The sequence below is a fragment of the Lynx rufus genome, unplaced genomic scaffold (genome assembly GCF_022079265.1).
Source record: "Lynx rufus isolate CCGP_SWC_20201006 ecotype Redwood Valley unplaced genomic scaffold, mLynRuf1.p SCAF_8, whole genome shotgun sequence".
In the NCBI taxonomy this organism is placed as follows: Eukaryota; Metazoa; Chordata; class Mammalia; order Carnivora; family Felidae; genus Lynx; species Lynx rufus.
The window spans coordinates 52381933-52402044 of NW_025814896.1; the positions used below are offsets into that span (position 1 = coordinate 52381933).

General features: G+C 40.5%; 1 protein-coding gene across 6 annotated transcripts in view; it reads right to left on the reverse strand.

Moving 5' to 3' along the window:
* The window catches only part of LIMS1 (LIM zinc finger domain containing 1), a 157129-nt gene that overhangs the window by 84626 nt on the left and 52391 nt on the right, over window positions 1-20112 (reverse strand). Inside the window, exon 1 of one of the 6 annotated variants that reach the window (XM_047069445.1) lies at window positions 15877-16393. The exons of 1 other annotated variant lie outside the window; for it this stretch is intronic. The gene's annotated coding sequence lies outside the window, so the exon portion shown is untranslated. Of the gene's footprint in view, window positions 1-10509; window positions 10566-13719; window positions 14102-15876; window positions 16394-20112 lie in introns of those variants that run through there. 4 more of the 6 variants (XM_047069447.1, XM_047069441.1, XM_047069448.1 and 1 more) reach the window with 4 other exon arrangements.

A 20112-nucleotide genomic window follows, 5' to 3' on the forward strand; every position in this document is an offset into this window, starting at 1 on the left:
ACTATTTCATGTAATGGTCACAACACCCTGTGACACAAGTGCTATCCCTATTTTGCAGAAGTAGAAACCAAACTCTATACTTAGCAAATGACAGCACTGGAGTCTGAATGGGTATATCAGGTCCCCAGCTCTCCAATCTATAATCACTCTATTGTACCGTCTCTCTAAATGTCTATCATTAAGAAACAAGATGTAAAAAGTTGTGATCTCTTCAATGGAATACTATATAGCTACAAATGAAAGTAATTCACTAAAGCTACATAAATCCATATGAATTAATCTAAAAAATGTTAAGTCAAAACTCTAAGTTTCATAGTAACACAAATAGCATACACTATATACAATCTAAAACAAAAGAAACAATCTCATGCACTGCTAAGAAAACATAACTGTGTAATAAAAGTATAAAGACATACACAGAAGTAATACAAATTTAGGAAAATGTTTTCCTCATGGAAGAAAAGTGGATGGGAGGATATCTGAAACAGGAAAGTATACCAAGAGATTTCAACTATATTTGTTTTTTAAATTATTTTTTATTTTTTTGATGTTTTTAAATTTTTATTTAAGTTTATTTATGTGTGAGAGAGAGTGTGTGTGCACACGAGTGGGGGAAGGGCAGAAAGAGAGGGAGAGAGAGAGAATCCCTAGAAGGCTCCCACTGTCAATGCAGAGCCCAATTCAGGGCTTGAACTTACCAACCATGAGATCATGACCTGAGCTGAAATCAAGAGTCAGACGTTTAATTAACAGTCTGAGCCATGCAAGTGCCCCTCGACTATATTTGTAATGTTTTCTTTCTTCAGATATGTGATAGGCATTTGAAGCCTCCTTCTAGTAAATCCTATGCCATTTTTTTTAAATGAAAAAAGGATGAAAATACAGAGCAGACGTTCTCTTAGACAGCATATTTGTAAGTCCACAAATTTCAAAGCACTGCTTCTGCCATCATGTGGCTCCTAAAGATATTACATGCACACAATTTTCAGAAAAAGAAAGGAAGTTTAAAAAGAGGCATTGTTAATTCTCAGGTACAAGATCATATGGATGTAACCCACAGAGAAGCCTGAGTAAGCCACTTACTTGATACATAACCATTATTAAAAACATCTTACCACTTCTAAATAATAATAAAACAGAAAACATAAAACATATGCTAGGTGCAAAAGAATAACACTGGACCCCTATCTTACACCATTCACAAAAATTAACTCGAAATGGATTAAGGACTTGCACGTAAGACCTGTAACTATAAAACTCATAGAAGAAAACATAGCAGAAAAGTAACTTGACATCAGTCTTGATAGTGATTTTTTTGGATGAGATACCAATAGCACAAGCGACAAAAGCAAAAATAAGTAAGTGGAACTACATCAAACCAGAAAGTTCCCACACAGCAGAAGAAGCAATCAACAAAATGAAAAGGAAACCTACAGAAAAGAAGAAACTATTTCCAAATCATGCATCTAAGAAAAGGTTAATATCCAAAATTTATAAGGAACTCATACAACTCAACAGACAAAACACAAACAACCTGACGAAAAAATGGGCAGAGGCCATGAACAGATGTTCCAAAGATATAAAAATAGCCAACAAGTTCATGAAATGTACTCAACATCACTAATAATCAGGAAAATTCAAAACCACAAGTAAATATCACCTCATACCTATTAGAATGGTTAGTATCAGAAAGATAAGAGTTAAGTATTGGTAAGATGTGGAGAAAAGGAAACCCTTGTGCACTGTTGGTGGGAATGTAAATTGGCATTGCCACTGTATAAAACAGTACGAAGTTCCTCAAAAAATTGAAAATAGAACTACCATATGATCCATCAATCCCACTTCTGGGTATACATTTGAAGGAAATGAAATCACTATCTCAAAAAGATATCTGCATTCCCTTGTTTTCTGCAGCATTATTCACAATAGTTAAGACATGGAAACAACCTAAGTGTCCATCAATTGATACAAATGGATAAAGAATGTAGCATATGTATGCATACATATACAATGTAGTATTATTCAGCTTACAAAAAAAAAGGAAATCCTGCCATTTGCAACCTCACGGGTGGACCTTGAGAGTATTCTGCTAAGTGAAATAAACCAGAGAAACACAAATACTGTCTCACTTATATGTGGAATCTAAAAACACCGAATTCATAGAAATGAAGAGTAGGATGGTGCTTGCCAAGGGCTGAGAGGTGGGGGAAATGGGGAGATGTTGATCAAAGGGCATAAACTACCAGGTGTAAGATGAGAAAGTTTTGGGTATGTAATACACAGCATGATGACTATCATAGTTAAAAATACATATATTTGCAAGTTGCTATGACAGTAGTCTTAATGTTCTCACCATAACGTCAACAAAATGGTGATTGCATGTCTTAAATCACCACACTGTAAACCTCAAAATTACACAATGTTATATGCCAATCATATCTCAATAAAGCTGGAAAAACAAAAATCATAAAAGCCAGTTTGGTAGGAAGCCCACTCAGAAGAAGAAAAGTATGAGAGAGTTATTGGAAAGAAACTGTTTAAGAGAGAAGGATCAACGTAAGACACGTTAAGGTTAAATAGTCAAGACCAGCAGAAAGATGGGCTTTCAGATGCAATTCCATTAATAGCTAAATGAAGATCTACACACAAACGTCAAAACCCAGAAGTAAATGAACAGAAAGAACACAGTAAAAAGAAACCTTGTACATAACATTAAGTTTCACTTCATTTTGTACTTTAGAATTCAGTATTAAAAAAAAATTTAATGTTTATTTTGAGAGAGAGATAGAGAGAAAGAACAAACAAGTGGTGTTGGGGGGAGGCGGGCAGAGAGAGAGGGAGACACAGAATGCAAAGCAGGCTCCAGGCTGTCAGCACAGAGCCCAATGCAGGGCTTGAACCCACAAACTGTGAGGCCATGACCTGAGCTGAAGTTGGACACTCAACTGACTGAGCCACCCAGGCACCCCTAGAATTCAGTATTTTTAATAGTAAATTTTACGAGAGATCAACATCTTTCCCGAATATCCAGGTTAGAGAGAAATAAACCTAAAAATTGTATCACAGTGAATCTTAACTAGTTAGAAACACGTCCCTGTGTAAAATTAATTGCACAAGCAATACCTATACAGTAAAGGTATTAGATAACTGGCATGTTTCACTACATTCTATTTATCACCAGCTGCCCCCACTGCCCCCCAAATATTGTACAGCAGTGCCCAATATGGCCTTCTGATCAAAGGTGTCCCTGGGTGGGGCACCTGGGTGGCTCAGTGGGTTAAGAGCCCAGCTCTTAGTTTTGGCTTGGGTCATGGTCTTGCAGTTTCATGGGTTCGAGCCCCACGTTGAGCTCTGTGCTGACCGTGTGGAGCCTGCTTGGGATTCTCTCTCTCCCTCTCTCTCTGCCCCTCCCCAACTCACACTGTCTCTGTCTCTCAAAATAAATAAATAAACTGAAAAAAAAAGAGGGTCCCTGGTCACCTGGATGCCCAAACTAAACTCTTGAAGTCATCCTCAGCAACTTCTTTCTCACCAACCCACTCACCAAAAGTAGTTGATTTAATGCATGAGATGTCATTTCCATTTCTCTCTTCATTTATATTTACATGTCTAAGGTCCTTCCCATAGTGTCCTGCATACCCAGCTGATGAGCCCATCCTCACTCTCCTTAAGAGGCTGGGTTCAGAGTCAACCAGCCTTGAACTCAGATCCCAGCTTTTATACTTAATAGCTACTTTTTAAAAAAAAAAAAAAGTTTATTTATTTTGAAAGAGAGCACGTGAGGGGAGAGGGGCAGAGAGGGAGAGAGAGAATCCCGAGAATGCTCTGCACCGCCAGCACGGAGCCCGATGTGGGGCTTGAACCCATGAAGTTACAAGATCATGACCCAAGCTGAAACCAAGAGTTGGATGCTTAACTCACTGAACCATCCAGGCCCCCCACTTTAAAAAAAAAGTTTATTTCTTTATTTTGAGAGGGGGAGAGAGAGAGAATCTCAAGAAGGCTCCACACTGTCAGTGCTGAGCCCCACTTGGGGCTTGATCTCACAAACCATGGTGACCTGAGCCAAAATCGAGTCAATGCTTAACCCACTGAGCCACCCAGGTGCCCCTCTTTTCTTTCTTTTTTTTCAAATTTGTTTAATGTTGATTTATTTTTGAGAGCGAGATCAACAGAGTGCAAGTGGGGGAGGGGCAGACAGAGAGGGAGACACAGAATGCAAAGCAGGTTCCAGGCTCTGAGTTGTAAGCACGGAGCTCAATGTGGGGCTCAAACCCACAAACCGTGAAATCATGACCTGAGATGACATCAGACATTTAATGGACTGAGCCACCCCAGTGCCCCACTTTTATTTCTAAAAAGGAAATTGTTATAGCCATACCCCATACAGCTCCTATGAAAAGCACATGGAAACCTCACTGAAAATGGCAGGAAGCCCTGAAGGGGGAGCTCTAACTAACGCACCATCACCACTCATAATCAGCAGGAAGAAGGAAGGTAATTCTTATCTTGACAAGAAAGGGCACTTTTCCCATAGAAATTTTATCTCTGGATTTTAAGAAAAAGTAGGACAATTGCTCCCTGCTCCAAAATCAATCACAGTCTCAAACTCCTGTTCTTCCCTAGTGAACTTTTGTTCACAACAATCCTCCCCAATTTCCCCTTAACACCTAATAAAAGCAAGCTTCTCTTTGTCCCTTTGGACTTACCTATGGTTTGCCATAGTTTACTTGTCCCAAATTGCAGTTCCAATCCTATTCCCAGATAAACTCATTTTCCTAGGAAAATAACTGGCTATTTTATTTTTAAGTGGCACATACTAAGTGTTAAATACAAAATAAATATCACCATTATCAATATTTCTCCTCTCCCCTACTGCCATCAAAGTTTTTCTTAGTGCAAATCTGATCATACCATGTCTCAGTTTAGAAAATTTCTATGGATGTCTATTTTATATGGGATACAGTTTAAAGACTTTGGCATAACATATGCAACATATGTAGGAGTGCTGACAATACTGACCCCATCCCTTTGGCTCTGTATCATGTTCAAGTTCAACTGATGGCTTCTTTGGGGGCTATATGTTCCAGGCCCCTTGGAGACTGACATGCATACCTTAGAAATGCCTGCCATGGCTGGGATGAGTAAGGCTTGTTTTGGCCTCTCTATGTTAGATATAACATAGCCCTCCCCCTTCCTGACGCACAGGTGATGCCACAAGATCTAATTAAAGGTTAGCTGTCAGGTGCATGCAAGCCCTTTGAGGTGTGTGCAAACCCTTTGATCTCACTATAGTGCCCTTCTGCATGTCCCCTTGCTCTATAAAATCTGTAGACTAAGATCTGGACTTTGTGGAAAATAACTATGCAGCTGCCATGGATTGTTTTCTGCTCTATCCTCCCCACCCTTTGCCCCCTTGTCAGTAAATTACCCTAAATAAAAGTCTGTAAACTGTATGGAGCCACCTGCTTCCTTTTCTGGTTTCAAAGTGCCTTTTCAGTTGGGGGAACCATGTACTGTCCCTCCCCCATCTTCTAACAACGTAACTCTTCACAACGTACTTACCTTTCTGGCCTCATTGCCAGCCATTTTTTTTCCTTCCAACTGTGAACCCCCTTCCCACAATGAGCCGCCTTAGCACACTAAGTTCCCCCAACTTAGCACACTCTTTTGTGTCCCCTTAAGGACAGGCAGCAGAGAGTCAAAGAAGCCAGTGGGTTATGCTAGATGGTTTCCATAAAGCCTCCACCACTGTAAGGAGTGATCACATCTCTACCCTTTGGCTTTGGTGCCCAAGTGCCCCACAGAGGGAAGGCTGCACTAGGCTCCTGAGGCCTCCCTCTGGCTTTTCTGCCATTCTAGCTATTACATAGCCACCAGCAAGTTTTCTGCAAAGTCTTCACTTTCCTTGCTTGTACATCAAAGACAGCACATGTCTGTTTACTTCACAATCTTTTTGTAAGAATTAAATAGCATATTAGAAACAAAGTGGGGAAGGGGCGCCTAGGTGGCGCAGTCGGTTAAGTGTCCGACTTCAGCCAGGTCACGATCTCGCGGTCCGTGAGTTCGAGCCCCGCGTCGGGCTCTGGGCTGATGGCTCAGAGCCTGGAGCCTGTTTCCGATTCTGTGTCTCACTCTCTCTCTGCCCCTCCCCCGTTCATGCTCTGTCTCTCTCTGTCCCAAAAATAAATAAATGTTGAAAAAAAAATTTAGAAACAAAGTGGGGAAGATAATTAATTACTATAGCAATGTCAGCCACTCAGTATACTACTACTGGGTCACAGAGAAGTCAAAAAGGGTATCAGAAGTCAAAAGTGTCTGCAGCAGAGAGTGAAGACCCCTACACAATTCCTTAAGCATGTTTTAAGGCACTACTGCAAGTATATGTGAGATCATTCCTTGTTCCTAATCTTTGCTCCAACAGAACTATTCCAGCATATGCCTCCCACCACCCATAGATGCCTAAGGCCATCCCCAAGCCTCCAAGCCTTCTTTGACATCTTGCTATAGGTAGAAACTTCTGCCTTGATTTAAATTCCTGGGCAAAAATAACCCCCTTACTTTACAGAATTCAAAAATGAGGCTTTAATCCCTATCAAAATCTCAATAATGTTTTTCTGCAGAAATAGAAAAAATCCATCCTAAAATCCATATGAAATTCCAGGAGACCCCAAAAAGCCAAATGAATCTTGAAAGAGACAAAGTTGGAGGTCTCACACTGATTTCAAAACTTACTATAAAAGTCTAATATCAAACAGTGTGCAAGCGTGCAACTGGCATAAAGACAGACACACAGGGGCGCCTGGGCGGCTCGGTCAGTTGGGTGGCCAACTACGGCTCAGGTCATGATCTCGGGGTCTGTGAGTTCAAGCCCTGCGTTGGGCTCTGTGCTGAGAGCTCAGAGCCTGGAGCCTGCTTCCGATTCTGTCTCCCTCTCTCTGCCCCTTCCCTGCTTGCTCTCTGTCTCTCTCTCTCTCAAAAATAATAAACATTAAAAAAAAATTAAAAAAAAAAGCAGACAGACACACAGACCAATGGTATAGAACTGAGAGCCTAGAAATAAACCCTCACAAATATGGTCAAATGGGTGTCAACACCATTTAGACAAGGGTGTCAAGACCATTCAATGGGGAGAGTCTTTTCAACAAATGGTGGTGGGAAAATTTATATCCACAAGCAAAAAAATTGAGTTGAACTCTTAATCTTACACCATATACAGAAATTAACTCCAAATGGGTCAAATAAAACTCTTAGAAGAAAACATATGGGAAAAGCTTCATGACACTGAATGTGGCAATGATTTCTTGGATAGGACACCAAAAGCAGAGGCAACAAAAGTAAAAATAGACAACTGGGACTACATCAACATTAAAAACTTCTGTGCATCATACACACAGGAAGGAGGCCATGAGAACAAACCCAGGAATGGTAGTGATGATTCTACAAGTCAAGGATGCAAAAGCTTGCCAGGAAAGGCCCCAGGAGATAGGGGAGAGACATGGAACAGATTCTCCCCCATAACCTTCTGAGGAGGAACCAGCCCAGCCAACACCTTGATCTCAGACACCTGGCCTCCAGAACTAAGAGATAATAAATGCTGTTCGTTAAGCCCTCAAAAAAACCCAAAAAAGCAAAAAAAAAACCCTTTTGTGCATCAAAGGACATAAACAACAGAGTTAAAAAACAACACATGGAATGGGAGAAAATATTTGCAAATTATATATTTGATAAGGAGTTAATATCCAGAATCTATAAAGAGCTCATACAATTCAACCACAACCAAAAAACCAACCAGATTAAAAAGTGGGCAGGAGACCTGAATAGACTTTTCTCCAAAGAAGGTATACAAATGGCCAATAAGTGCATAAAAGGATGCTCAATATCATTAGTCATTAGAGTAATGCAAATCAAAATCAAAATGAGATACCACCTTAAACAAATTAGGATGGCTACTATTAAAAAAAAAAAGAAAAAAGGAAAATAACAAACGTTCGGGATGTGGAGATATTGGAACCCTTCTGCACCATCAGTGGGAATATGAAATGGTGCAGTCACTATGAAAACCAGTATGGTCATGCTCAAAAAATAACTGAGTTACCATGTGACCGAACAACTCTACTTCTGTATCTAAACAAACTGAAAACAGGGATTCCAAGAGATATCTGTCCACCTATGTTCACAGCAGTATTATTCATGACAGCCAAAACAAAAGTGGAAGCAACACAAATATCTGCTGACAAATGAATAAACAAAATGTGATATATACACACAATGAAATATTAGTCAGCCTCAAAAAGGAAGGTAATTCTGAGACATACAACAACATGAATAAGCCTTAAAGACATTACACTAAGTGAAATAAGCCAGTTGCAAAAAGACAAATGCTTACGATTAAACGTAACATGAGGTATCTGAAGTAGTCAAATTCATAGAGACAGAAAATAGAATGGTGGGTGCCAGGGGCTGGGGATGGAGGGGAATGGGGAGTTAAGATATTCAGTTCTGCAAGAGGAAAAGAGTTCTGGAGATGGTAGCACAACAATGTTAATGTAGTTAATGCCACTGAACTATACACTTAAAAATGTATTTCACCATGGGGGGCGGCCATGGCTCACTCAGTTGAGCGTCAGACTCTTGATTTCAGCTGAGGTCATGATTCCAGGGTCATGGGATGGAGCCCCTCGTTGGGCTCTGTGCTGAGTGTGGACCCTGTTTAAGATTCTCTCCTTCTCCCTCTGCCCCTCTCCCCTGCTTGTGTGCTCTCTCTAAAATTAAAATATATATATATATATATATATATATATATTCACTATTATTTTAAAAAATGAGTCTCCAAGCTGCAAAGTGAAGGATGTGAATGATGGTGAAGGTTTCTAATTCATCCTTTTCATTTTTCAGGTGTAGAAAAAGAATTAAAGAAGAAGAATTAAAGTCCAAGATGTAAGAGAACCGAGAACATGACCCTAATACACAGCTTACCATCAAAAAAAAAAAAAAAAAAAAAAAAGAAAGAAAAGAAAAGTAAAGTAAATATAACAGGAAAAGACTGAAAGACAGGGGTTAAGTGGGACAAAGGCAACAAAGTAGGCAGCACAATCACAGGAAGGGAATGAAGGGGAAATTCCAAGAACATTTTAAAATAATTCCTGTTTTGCTGCAATAGAAGTCTGAAACTATCATTTATCTTGCTCTAGGTGGAGCTGAAGTCTGTGGAAATTCCCATATAAGGTAGTTTGTTCATGGTTATTTCCTAAAGCAGGACATTACATTTCCCATCTGAAAAAGGCATTAGGCCTTTGGAAGAAGACATTCTTTTGTCAACACCATGCATATATAAAAATATATGTATTAAGAGCTGTGGTTCCATTCTTAATGGTTACCACATTTGCCAAAACATGTTATCCCCCTGGCTAAATATGGTTCAGCATCTAGCACTCAATGCCACAGTTTTCCTGTGGTCGTTACTGGAGGTAGTGATAAAGATTGGTATGACTTTACTGCTCTCCATAAATGGCCCTTCAGTCCGTAATATGTCTTAAATGACATGGTAATGTCTTTACTTTCTTTTTTACATTTTTTTAAGATTTTATTTTTATGTAATATCTACACCCAACATGGGGCCTGAATTTACAACCCCAAGATTAAGAGTCACATGCTCCATCGCCTGAGCCAGGCAAGCACCCCATGTCTTTATTTTCTTAATTTAAAACATTTTTTTTTACTTTCTTAATTTAGTAATTTAATTTTTTATTGAAGTATAGTTGAGACACAGTGTTTACATTAGTTTCCAGTGTACAACACAGCGACTCCAAAACTCTGTGCTTTGTGCTCTGCATCTTTACTTTCCTTTAATAAGCAGTCCTGCCTTCCATGTACGGTACCTTTCTTCCACGGTTTTCCCATCTTAGGGGAAGCTGCTCTCCTGCCCCATCTTAATTCCTCCCTATGACTTCAAGGCAGAGCTTCTACCTTTGATTTTTCAGGATGAGCCTCAATCCTTTTTCTTGGACTTCTGCTCATTTGGTAGCCACATACAGCAACTTGAAATGTGGCTAAGTTCACATCAAGATGTGCTTTAAGTGTAAAACAGACTTGGGATGTCAAAGATTTAGCTCACAAAAATGTAAAATATCTCAATAGTTTTTAATATGTTACATGATATGTATATAGTTTGGACAATAGCTTGGCATATGGAGTTAAAGAAAATATATTATGAAAATAAATTTCACCTGTTTCATTTTGCACTGGCTAGTAGAAAAGTTTAAACTACACATATGATGTGGCTCATGTGTTTATTGGATAGCACCAATCTAGGTTTACTGAATAAAGAAATGTATCCCAGAAAACAAGGGGAAGTGGCAGCCTGGACTAGAATCCTGGCTCTATCTCTTATTAGCCAGGGCAGATTTCTTCACCTACAGATTAGGTCTCCATTTATAAATGTGGTCATAATAAAACCCCCTCAATGTTTCAAGGACTTCAATAGAAAGAAAACATTTAAGCACTTACCAACACAAAGTGCATTCTCAGTGACTGTTACTTCCCTTTCTTGGAGTCTCAGAAACCCTGTGGGTATGTTCGGCTGCTGATTTAGTCATTTTGGGGTTAGTCATAGAAAGTCTGGAGTACAAGACTCTTTTTTCCTTCCTTTCCATTCTAATTACTTCTACAGAATCACCCTTACCAGTCAGGGATGTGGGGCGCTTTCTAGCAAAATCTGTCCCCTTCCCCACAGTTGTATTATCTATTTCCATCATTTATTTATCTGCCATATTCTTCCCTTCACCTCTCCACTGGTCCACACATTGACAAATCGTTAAAATTTATGTCAAAATTCTGGCTGCTGCTCACTTTCTCCTTAGGATCGTTATCAATAGCTCATTGCTACTGCCTAAATTTATTTGTTTTTAAAATATTCTTTATCTTTTATTTATTTTTGAGAGAGAGAGAGATGGAGGGAGAGAGAAAATGGGCGGGGGAGGGGCAGAGAGGGAGGGAGACACAGAATCTGAAGCAGGCTCCAGGCTCTGAGCTATCAGCAGAGTCTGACATGGGGCTTGAAACCATGAAGTGTGAGACCATGACTTGAGCCGAAGTCAGATGCCTAACCGACTGAGCCACCCAGGCATCCTGCTACTGCCTAAATTTAAATGTAGCTTTGTTATAATTTTAGCTACTTCATGTGTGTGCACTCCATTCTCCTAAGATGCATGGATACATCCTTTATTTCCCTGTGTCTCATCAGATACACAATGAATGAAGACTTTTATAATGGTCTTAGAAAGAAGTAAAATCAAACTTAATATTGACTTTTGATTACTGACCAGACCAAACAGGATCATAGGGAATGAAAAGCAACTTCTCTAAGAAATCACACCTGATTTGGCAGTCTGGAGTTTATTTCTGGCTGATCTGTGAAAAATTTTTTATGATTTCCTCCAAGTTGTTGCTAATAGTGTGCTGAGCTGACAACCCTGAAGACTGAATTCCCCTCTTTTTCCACCTGACTTTTCCCAAATACCTGCTATTATTTATTACAAATGCCAATCCTTTTGACAGTCTGGCTTGAAGAAGTTTATTATGCATCAATGCAATCTAGCGTCTGAATCTCATTCTACCACTAGGACCCCTTCCACAGGAGGACAACAACTCCAGGTTCTGGTGGGTCCTGGTGGGGCTGGGGGATAGAGAAGAAGGACCAGCTCCTGACAGATTTCCTCCCTTTAGAAAAGATAGAAGATGGTAACAGAATCACAGGGGGTAAGGGAAAGAATTAGTGAGAGAAAGAAAACATAAGAGAAGGGGAGCAGATTTAAGAAAAAAAAAAAAAAGCAAAAGAGAGAGAAGCAAATCTCTGCAATAGTAGTCAGGCAACGGGAGTTCTCCAGGTCCATCCTTCACACTGCAATGTTACCATATCCAGTCCCTTAAAATCACCCAAAACTTTATATCGTATTCAAGACCAGTAATCTATGCGCACTCCCTATCACTCTTATCCTGCAAACACATCTTACATCCTAGCACATTAGATGTCTTTTGAATTCTTTTCATTCATTGTATACTCATTTATTGAGCACTTAGAGCTAGGCACTGGAGATACAGCAGGGAACATGGAAGACAAAGCCCCTGCTTCATCAATCTTAGAGTCTAGTGGAAAGGGGCAGTAGAGATATGGCATCTGAAAGAAAGAGGAAACCAAGGGCAGGGTGCATATCAAGTATGCCCTTGCAGACCAGAATAAGGATTCCAGGTTCCATTCAGGCGAGGTGAAAAGGCAATGGGAGGATTCTGAACAAGGAAGTAAAACTGACCTTTGCTGAAGATGTCACCAACTCGCTAGAAGAATACCCTTCCCCATCATTGTTTAAATGCTGAAATTTACTCATTCTTCAAAGCCCAACTTAAGAATCAACTAAATGGTGCTGGTCCCTGAGAATTACAGGTCACTCCTACTTTTGGTTATGCCTCCAAACTTGACAGTATACTCATGTTGGTCTGATTGTGCTTGGTTATTTGTGGGCAATTTTTTTTACACCACCTTTATGTATGTTTATCCAAAGTATCTTTTTCATTTTTTATTCTATGAGCCATGTACACTGCCTTGTTGTTGCAAGGCAGTTAATTTGAAGTTAATTTCTATTAACTTGCAAGACCCAAAGCAAAGCGATCATCCTTTAGAACTTTTTATTTCTTGTCCCTGAAAAAAATAAATCTGTTCTCTTAATACTATAACTATTGCTTATTTCATGACAATGTGTTTATAAAAAACATATCTATAAATATGTAACATACAAAATAAGAAAGTCCCTTACACATCACCCTATTCTACATCACAGCTCTGTTCCTCTCAAGGTTATCATGTTTCTGGAGACTGACTGCAAAATAAATGTCTTCATAACTACATTTAAATCTCTAAGGAAGTACACTGTGTAAGGCAGATCATGTGTAAGGCACAAGATCCTTTTGGGGTGAATAATCACCTCTCAATAAATGTTTTACAAATGTAGATTTAGTGCATTAAGGTCACTTTAAAAATGGCCTGCTGGTTTTTACAGACTTATATAGGTTAACGAATAAATAACTCAAGTAGTTATAGTTGCTTTTTCCATACCATGGCAAGACAGATACTCACTAACCGTAGTGCTAAACAGTATATGATTATTTTATTTTAAGACCCTACACAGAATGTGGGTTAAAAATATTTAATGTAATAAAATGACAAAAAGCACTCTATGCTTCTGCAGGACCATATGGCACAAAACATTATCAAGACTGTTAATGTTTTCTCTACAAATATAAGGGTATAGCCTCCCTTCCTCATCCACTTTAAAACCAACAAAATATATGGGGCGCCTGGGTGGCGCAGTCGGTTCAGCGTCCGACTTCAGCCAGGTCACGATCTCGCGGTCCGTGAGTTCGAGCCCCGCGTCAGGCTCTGGGCTGATGGCTCGGAGCCTGGAGCCTGTTTCCGATTCTGTGTCTCCCTCTCTCTCTGCCCCTCCCCCGTTCATGCTCTGTCTCTCTCTGTCCCAAAAATAAATAAAAAAACGTTGAAAAAAAAAATTAAAAAAAAAATAAAACCAACAAAATATAAAGTTACTTTTACATATACTCAGTAATTAAATATGCACCCACAGGAAGTTAGAACCACAACCATTACACTTTGCAGCAGCGAAAAGAAAAATTTAATTACCATGGCTAAAAGCTACTACAACTTACCCAAGACTGTTCCTGTTACTAGATATGCAAGTTTAGACGAATGTCTTTTCGATGGATGTCTTCTCTCAGACTTCCACTCCTCTGTCTTAATCACTTTGCACACACAGCCCCACCTCTGCAAAAGCAAGTTGATATTCCGAGCACTTTACCTGATGAGCCTCTACACTCTCTTCTCACCTCAAGAATAAAGAATCTCCTTTCTGGTACTTTTGCTCTTATTTTCTCTCATTTATCAGGGCCTGGGCAACCAGTTCCAGATTACAGTGGATTATCTTTAAAAGCTCCTGTTTCCTATACTGTATAGTACTTCCTCATCTTAATTTTGTGTCTGTTGCCTTGAGCTATATTTAAACCAATGAAACCAAATTGAGGGCTTTTTTCCTGCATTCAGTCAAGTCATGTGACATGGTATGTTACACGATAACCCCAAAGTTCTGAAGCAATAAGGCAACACCCCTAAATGTCATAACTCATATCCTGTTGTTTTATGTACCTTACTAAGTTAAGAAATTCATCCACAAATTTATTGAAAGCTGTGCAGAAAATATTTAGAAAAACAAACAATAATTAGTATAGAAAGAGGTGAAGCTTTCATAAAAAGATATTCTCCACCCTTTTGGATCTTGATAGTATCTACATGTTTGAAATAATAGAGCCTCTTTTAAGTCTCCTCTGAATGCTTTACCATGTCATTGTTGAACAGCTAGTCTATTTTATCCTCCTGGTAGCTCAGCCCAGTTTAAAGGCAGGCAGGCCAAACTCTGGCAGGCTAAGTAGGGGAAATAGCCTTCTGTCCCAGATATCCTTGACACACACAGTGCAGAGAAGGAGCAGGGCCAATGCTAATGAGGCCTCATACATCCGACTGAGTCATCTCGCAGGACTCCTGGATGCCAAGTTTCCATTGAAGACTAATCAAGGGCTCTTTGGTAGAGATGGAGGAACTCAGGAGCATTTAATACAGGCTTCCACCTCCATGAATGAAGACTTCCTTGCCCTGATTCATTGAGAATATTACAAGAAAGTCCCTTAAAAAATTTATTATAAAGCAGTCATTTTAAGAATGATAACAGCATTTCTTGGTTATAGGACCTGAGGTTAATCTTTAAAAACAAGAGAACAATTCCTCACCTTTGCTTGTTATGCCAAAAATGGAGACTGGGTATTGGCAGTATTGAGAGATGGCGACTGTCAGTAGAAGGGCAGATGTGACAGGCACCCTGGAACTCCATCTACTCTATAGGGAAGCAGTCTGATGTCTGGAGAGGTGAAAGAGCTCACCTAAGACAAGCTGTAGGCAGTGAGCTCTAAACTTCAGGGCTCTGGCCCAGCACCCCTGGAGGCACCACACAGGCTCCATCTCCATGGCTCACTCTAAAGCCTGACCACCAGAGTTGGGTTTGGACTTGAAATACAAGACTAAACGTATGTACAATTCCAGCCAGAGGACTTTTCTGGCCTTGATTTACTTACTTTGTTTTGGGGGGTGTGAGTGGGATACAGAAGGAAACTGGAAGTACAAGGCTGTTTGTGGGTAAGAAGAGGCCTCCCACCCCCACTCCCATGAGGGATAGTACTATACCGGAGATATAAACCCTGGAAAGCAGCCACAATCTCTCCTGGGAGAAGTAAAAGAACGGAAGTCTTGTGAGCTAAATTCCCAGCATATGGAATTCTCTTCAAGAAAGTAACTTATGTTATTGCAATTAAAATCCAGAGAGGCAAACATCTGCCATTTCTTTGTGTCCCAATTCTTTACTGATCACCACGCACTGTGAAGGAAACAGGGTGTTGTCATGAACAAAGAGGGCACACATGCCTAGGGAGGTGACTAGAAGAAGTCTATCTTGAGTCCTTCTCGCTTTTATCTCACTCCCTCCTCCTCTCTTCGGATAAATTCTTCTAGGCAAGAGCAAATCCAGAACACATTTTTCAATCCTTATCTTACGTTAGACATTTATAAACAGTGCTCTCCTGGACATTTTCAACTCAAAACCCTTGGTCTCCAGGCCATTATCCTGTCCTTCCAATCATCCCATCACTGTCTCCTCTGTAGGATCCCCTTCCTTTGCCTGCCTTTTAGGTGTGGCAACTTCCCTAATTCGTACCCTGGCTCCCTGCTTGTGAACAATATGAACATTCTCCCTGATGACTTACCATCTCTCATGGCTCCACTACTCCCCCCATGTTAGCAACACCGGCCAGACCTTTCTCTTGAACCTGCAGTCATGCATCAAATTGTCTTCTGGCTGCTTTCATGGAGACACCCTAACTCAAGATGACTAAATAAACCACTCACCCCCTCCTGCCATGCCCATAGCCAGCTCTTCCTTTTATATGTACTCTCTTAGGTACAGCAACATTATCCAACCAGTCACCCAAGTTAGGAATCTCCCAGTCACCCCTGATTTCTTACCTTCAAACCAACCACTTCTGCTAATTTTAACTCCTAACTCATTTTTAAATTAGTCCCTCTGTGCTACTTCACTCTCATTTTTAGCCCTGTTACCATTCTAGCCCTCATGATTACACACTTGGTCTACAGTGGCAGCCTCCTAACTCTCTGCCTTTAACCAAATCCAGGAGACTCAGCCAACAAGTGATCTAAGGAGCCAGGTATCTCTCCAGAACTTGCTTCAACTCTGCAATGGCTCTCTGGTGCACTGAGCACAAAGTTAAGCCCCTTAAAGAAGAATACAAACCCAATATGCCCTGGCCCACCAACCTCCTCCAATCCTCATCTCTGGACACTCCCTGCCACTCACTTCATGCAACCCAGCCATGACATATGCCATGTAGGCCCCCATCTCAATGTTGCTGCTTATGCCAGTCCTCAGCCTGGAAGAGCTTTTCATCTTCCTCTTGCTAATTTTAACATCCTTGTACAACTGAAGTGAAGCATAAGGTCTTCAAAAAACCGTGCCTCAACCCCTCTCCAGTCCCATTCTCCTGTCTGCATCAGGCACTCCTCCTCAGGGCTCTCATGAGGCCCTCTCACTTATCTCGTAAGAGCTTCTTTTTCTAACCCGAGTGAGGGCAAGAACAAGGCTCCTGCTTATCTTATGCCCTTCCTGCCTATGGCTGCCATACACACTAGGCATTCAATAAAGTTTAAACTGAGCCTGTAGGAGAGACAGTCGTTCTCATCTTACAGATAAGGAAAATGATGCTCAGAAAGAGGTTACGTGGTTTCTTTAAAGTCATCCATGGAGAAATCTAAGAGAGAAACTCAGAATGCAAAAATGAAGCCTTTTTCTTAAAAGCAGAAAGCCTATCACAGCTAAGCATGGTGAGGTGAAAGCAGGGAATATATCTAAGTTTTTATTACTGCTACCCTAGAGCCTGGCAAGGTGTTGCCTCTCAGACAGGAGTATTTAATAAATACTGGGTGGCTCACTAACATATATACAGAGAGGGTCACTTTATTTGTATACGGTGCAAGAGAGGGTCTGCTTCTCTCCAGCAGATGGAGCTATGGTTCCATATCGTTACCAGCTACCATTTGGGTGCCCTGCCTGGTTAAAAGAACCAGCCTTTTTCACTCATCCATTGCCACGCTTCCTTTTTCCTTCATAATTCTCACACAGATAAAAGGAAATCCAGATACATGTTTTCCATAGAATACACTCTAAATGGACACATATCTATTTTGTAACTTACTCAATGCCTTTGCATCTTTGCATCTTTTCCTCTCTGGCCTTTTAAAAAATCTGGGGTAATTTCACCCAATTTGATTTACCCAGTCTAGCAAGTGCTACTGAATGTTTCCACCTTTCTATAAGCTTCTTAGGTTCTTATTTATGAAACACATCTATAACCCAGCAAGTTCATCATGTTCATCCCCAGACATATGCTTTCCCTGGGGTGTCTGCCTTATTTCACTTGAGAAAACATTAGTTTTCCAACCATCTCTCATTAAAAACAAAAACAAAACAAAATTATCTTAATATTTTCAATATATTTTCATCATTATCTTAAAGTCTTTGAAGTTATAAACAGGATAAAAAAAGAAATTAATACCACCTATGAGAGTAGAACTTACAGTAAAATCTTAAGCAAACTTCATTTTTCACTCAATTTACAAATTTCATAGCATTCCTGAAAAACTTAGTGTCTACTGAAATCATGTAAAAGTAGGCCATGATTATATCTAAAATAGAATTAGGTGCTATGCTCAAATAATTATAATTTTTTTTTCTTTTTTACCTGCATCAAAGTCCTATGGATGCAAAGTCCATGGCATCCAGCATCCCTGACCCTAGCCAACTCAATGCCTATGTGCCCCTTACCCCAAACCATTGTGGAGTATTTTTTGTTACCCCACAAGTTCCCAGTTGCTCTGTAGGAAACAGTTCTAGCCCCACTGAGAATTACTGACCCAGAGGATTTCAGAAGCCATTAAGCTACCTAATGGCAAAGCACTGATTAAAGTGTCTTAAGGAACTACTTGTCAGGGTGTGACTTAACCTACGACATTGAATACTACTAAAATTAAAACACTACCTAAAAAACTTCCAACTATAATTTAAACTCTTTAATCAAGTAACTCCTCAATTTTCAAGTATTTTCAAACTCAGATAAAATCACGTCAGGAAAAGAATGTCATAAAAGAACAAGACTTTTCTAATCACAATGATATCTAAGAAAGATCCTAAAGGACAGCACTTGGTCCTGAATGTTCCTAGCTCTGGGAGACTTTTTGAGTATGAGCAATGTATAATCCCCAATATCCACTCAGACCTGAAACTGTCCAAAGTACAGGAGGCACAGCAGGGGAATGAAGCTTGTCAATTTTCATGGCAATATTGTAGGAAGACTCTAGTTGCCCAAGGACATGACAAAAAAGGGACAATGCTGGCAAGGGCCTCTATGTCAGAGAGAGGGGGCCCTGGTGGCAAAGTTGGAATCCCAAAAGGCACCAAGTATTCTCAAGTTAAACATGGTCTGCTTAGGTATGTCAACTCAACACTTCAAAACTGAATGAAAGCCCTGTTCCCCACCTGAAAGTAGCTCTTCTCCACACAAGGTCCCCCCATTCACTCAGTGGCCAAGGCCAGAAACACTGGAGTCATCCTCAACTCCTCAAATGTCCACACACTTCACAATGTCCAAACGCAAAGTCTTTTCTTTTCTGCCTTTAAATACCTGAGTCTATTCACCTCTTTCTATCCCTGTGGACAGTACCTACTTCTGGCGCCATCACTTCTTACTTGGATTAATATAACAGCCTTCTAACTGGTCTCTGGACTTGCACTTCTTCCTGATCACTGTCTCCAACCCACCCCCTTTCCACACTGTTGCAACGTGGCTTTTGAGGCAGCACACCCACCTCCCTCCACTCTCTGTTTCAGAGCTAGCTCTCCTGACCACGTAACAGGCAACTGATTAGACAGCGTTTGTTCTTAACCCTGGCCACAGTGACTGGTCCTGGTTTGGGCACTGGACCTGAACTAAGCTAATCAGATTCTATGTTTTGAAAATTAGAAATCTGAATAGAGAATAATCCTTAGGAAGTAGAACAAGTCAACTAATGATATTATCCTACAGAGAAATTGCACAGGTTCTTCTGCTGAGATGCTCAGAGTTGCTCTAGTTGTTTATTCTCTCAGAGACCTGGATGTTTGGCCCTTTCGTTCTCTGAGCCACCCTACTATCTTTCCAATAAATTCCTTTTTAGCCTATGTTTGCCAGAGTCAATTCTTCTTATTTGTAGCCAAGGAAACTTAAGTAACAATAAAAGTAGTCTCAGGCTGACAAAAGATCCTTCCTGATCTAGATGTCCCTGCTCCCACTCTGCATTCCCCAGGTACACTACACACTTCACATGCTCTAAGCCAGTTATGGGGACCTACGTGCTACATCTCAGTATCCTACCTGCTCCTCCCTCTGCTCTTCCTGTCTACAATGGCATCTCTGGATGATTCTCATTCATCTGGCAGGACTTAGATGTCACTTTCTCCGTGATATTTTCCCTAAGTTCCTCATGCTCCCATAAGGCCTGGCACTCAGTACTCCTGAAATGGAGTTTAACACCGCACAATCTGTTGCCTGATTCCTTATTAGAGTCCAAAAGGAAGTTTATTACAAGTGGTGAATCTCCCCACACCTATGCACATGCCTGCCAGAGAGAAGACTCTCAGTAAATGCTTCTCAAACAAATGAACAAACTAGGAAATTAGAAGTCCACTTAAACAATCAAATTAGTACTGGGGAAAATGTAATAGAAGTTTGAAAATAGGGGCGCCTGGGTGGCGCAGTCGGTTAAGCGTCCGACTTCAGCCAGGTCACGATCTCGCGGTCTGTGAGTTCGAGCCCCGCGTCGGGCTCTGGGCTGATGCTCAGAGCCTGGAGCCTGTTTCCGATTCTGTGTCTCCCTCTCTCTCTGCCCCTCCC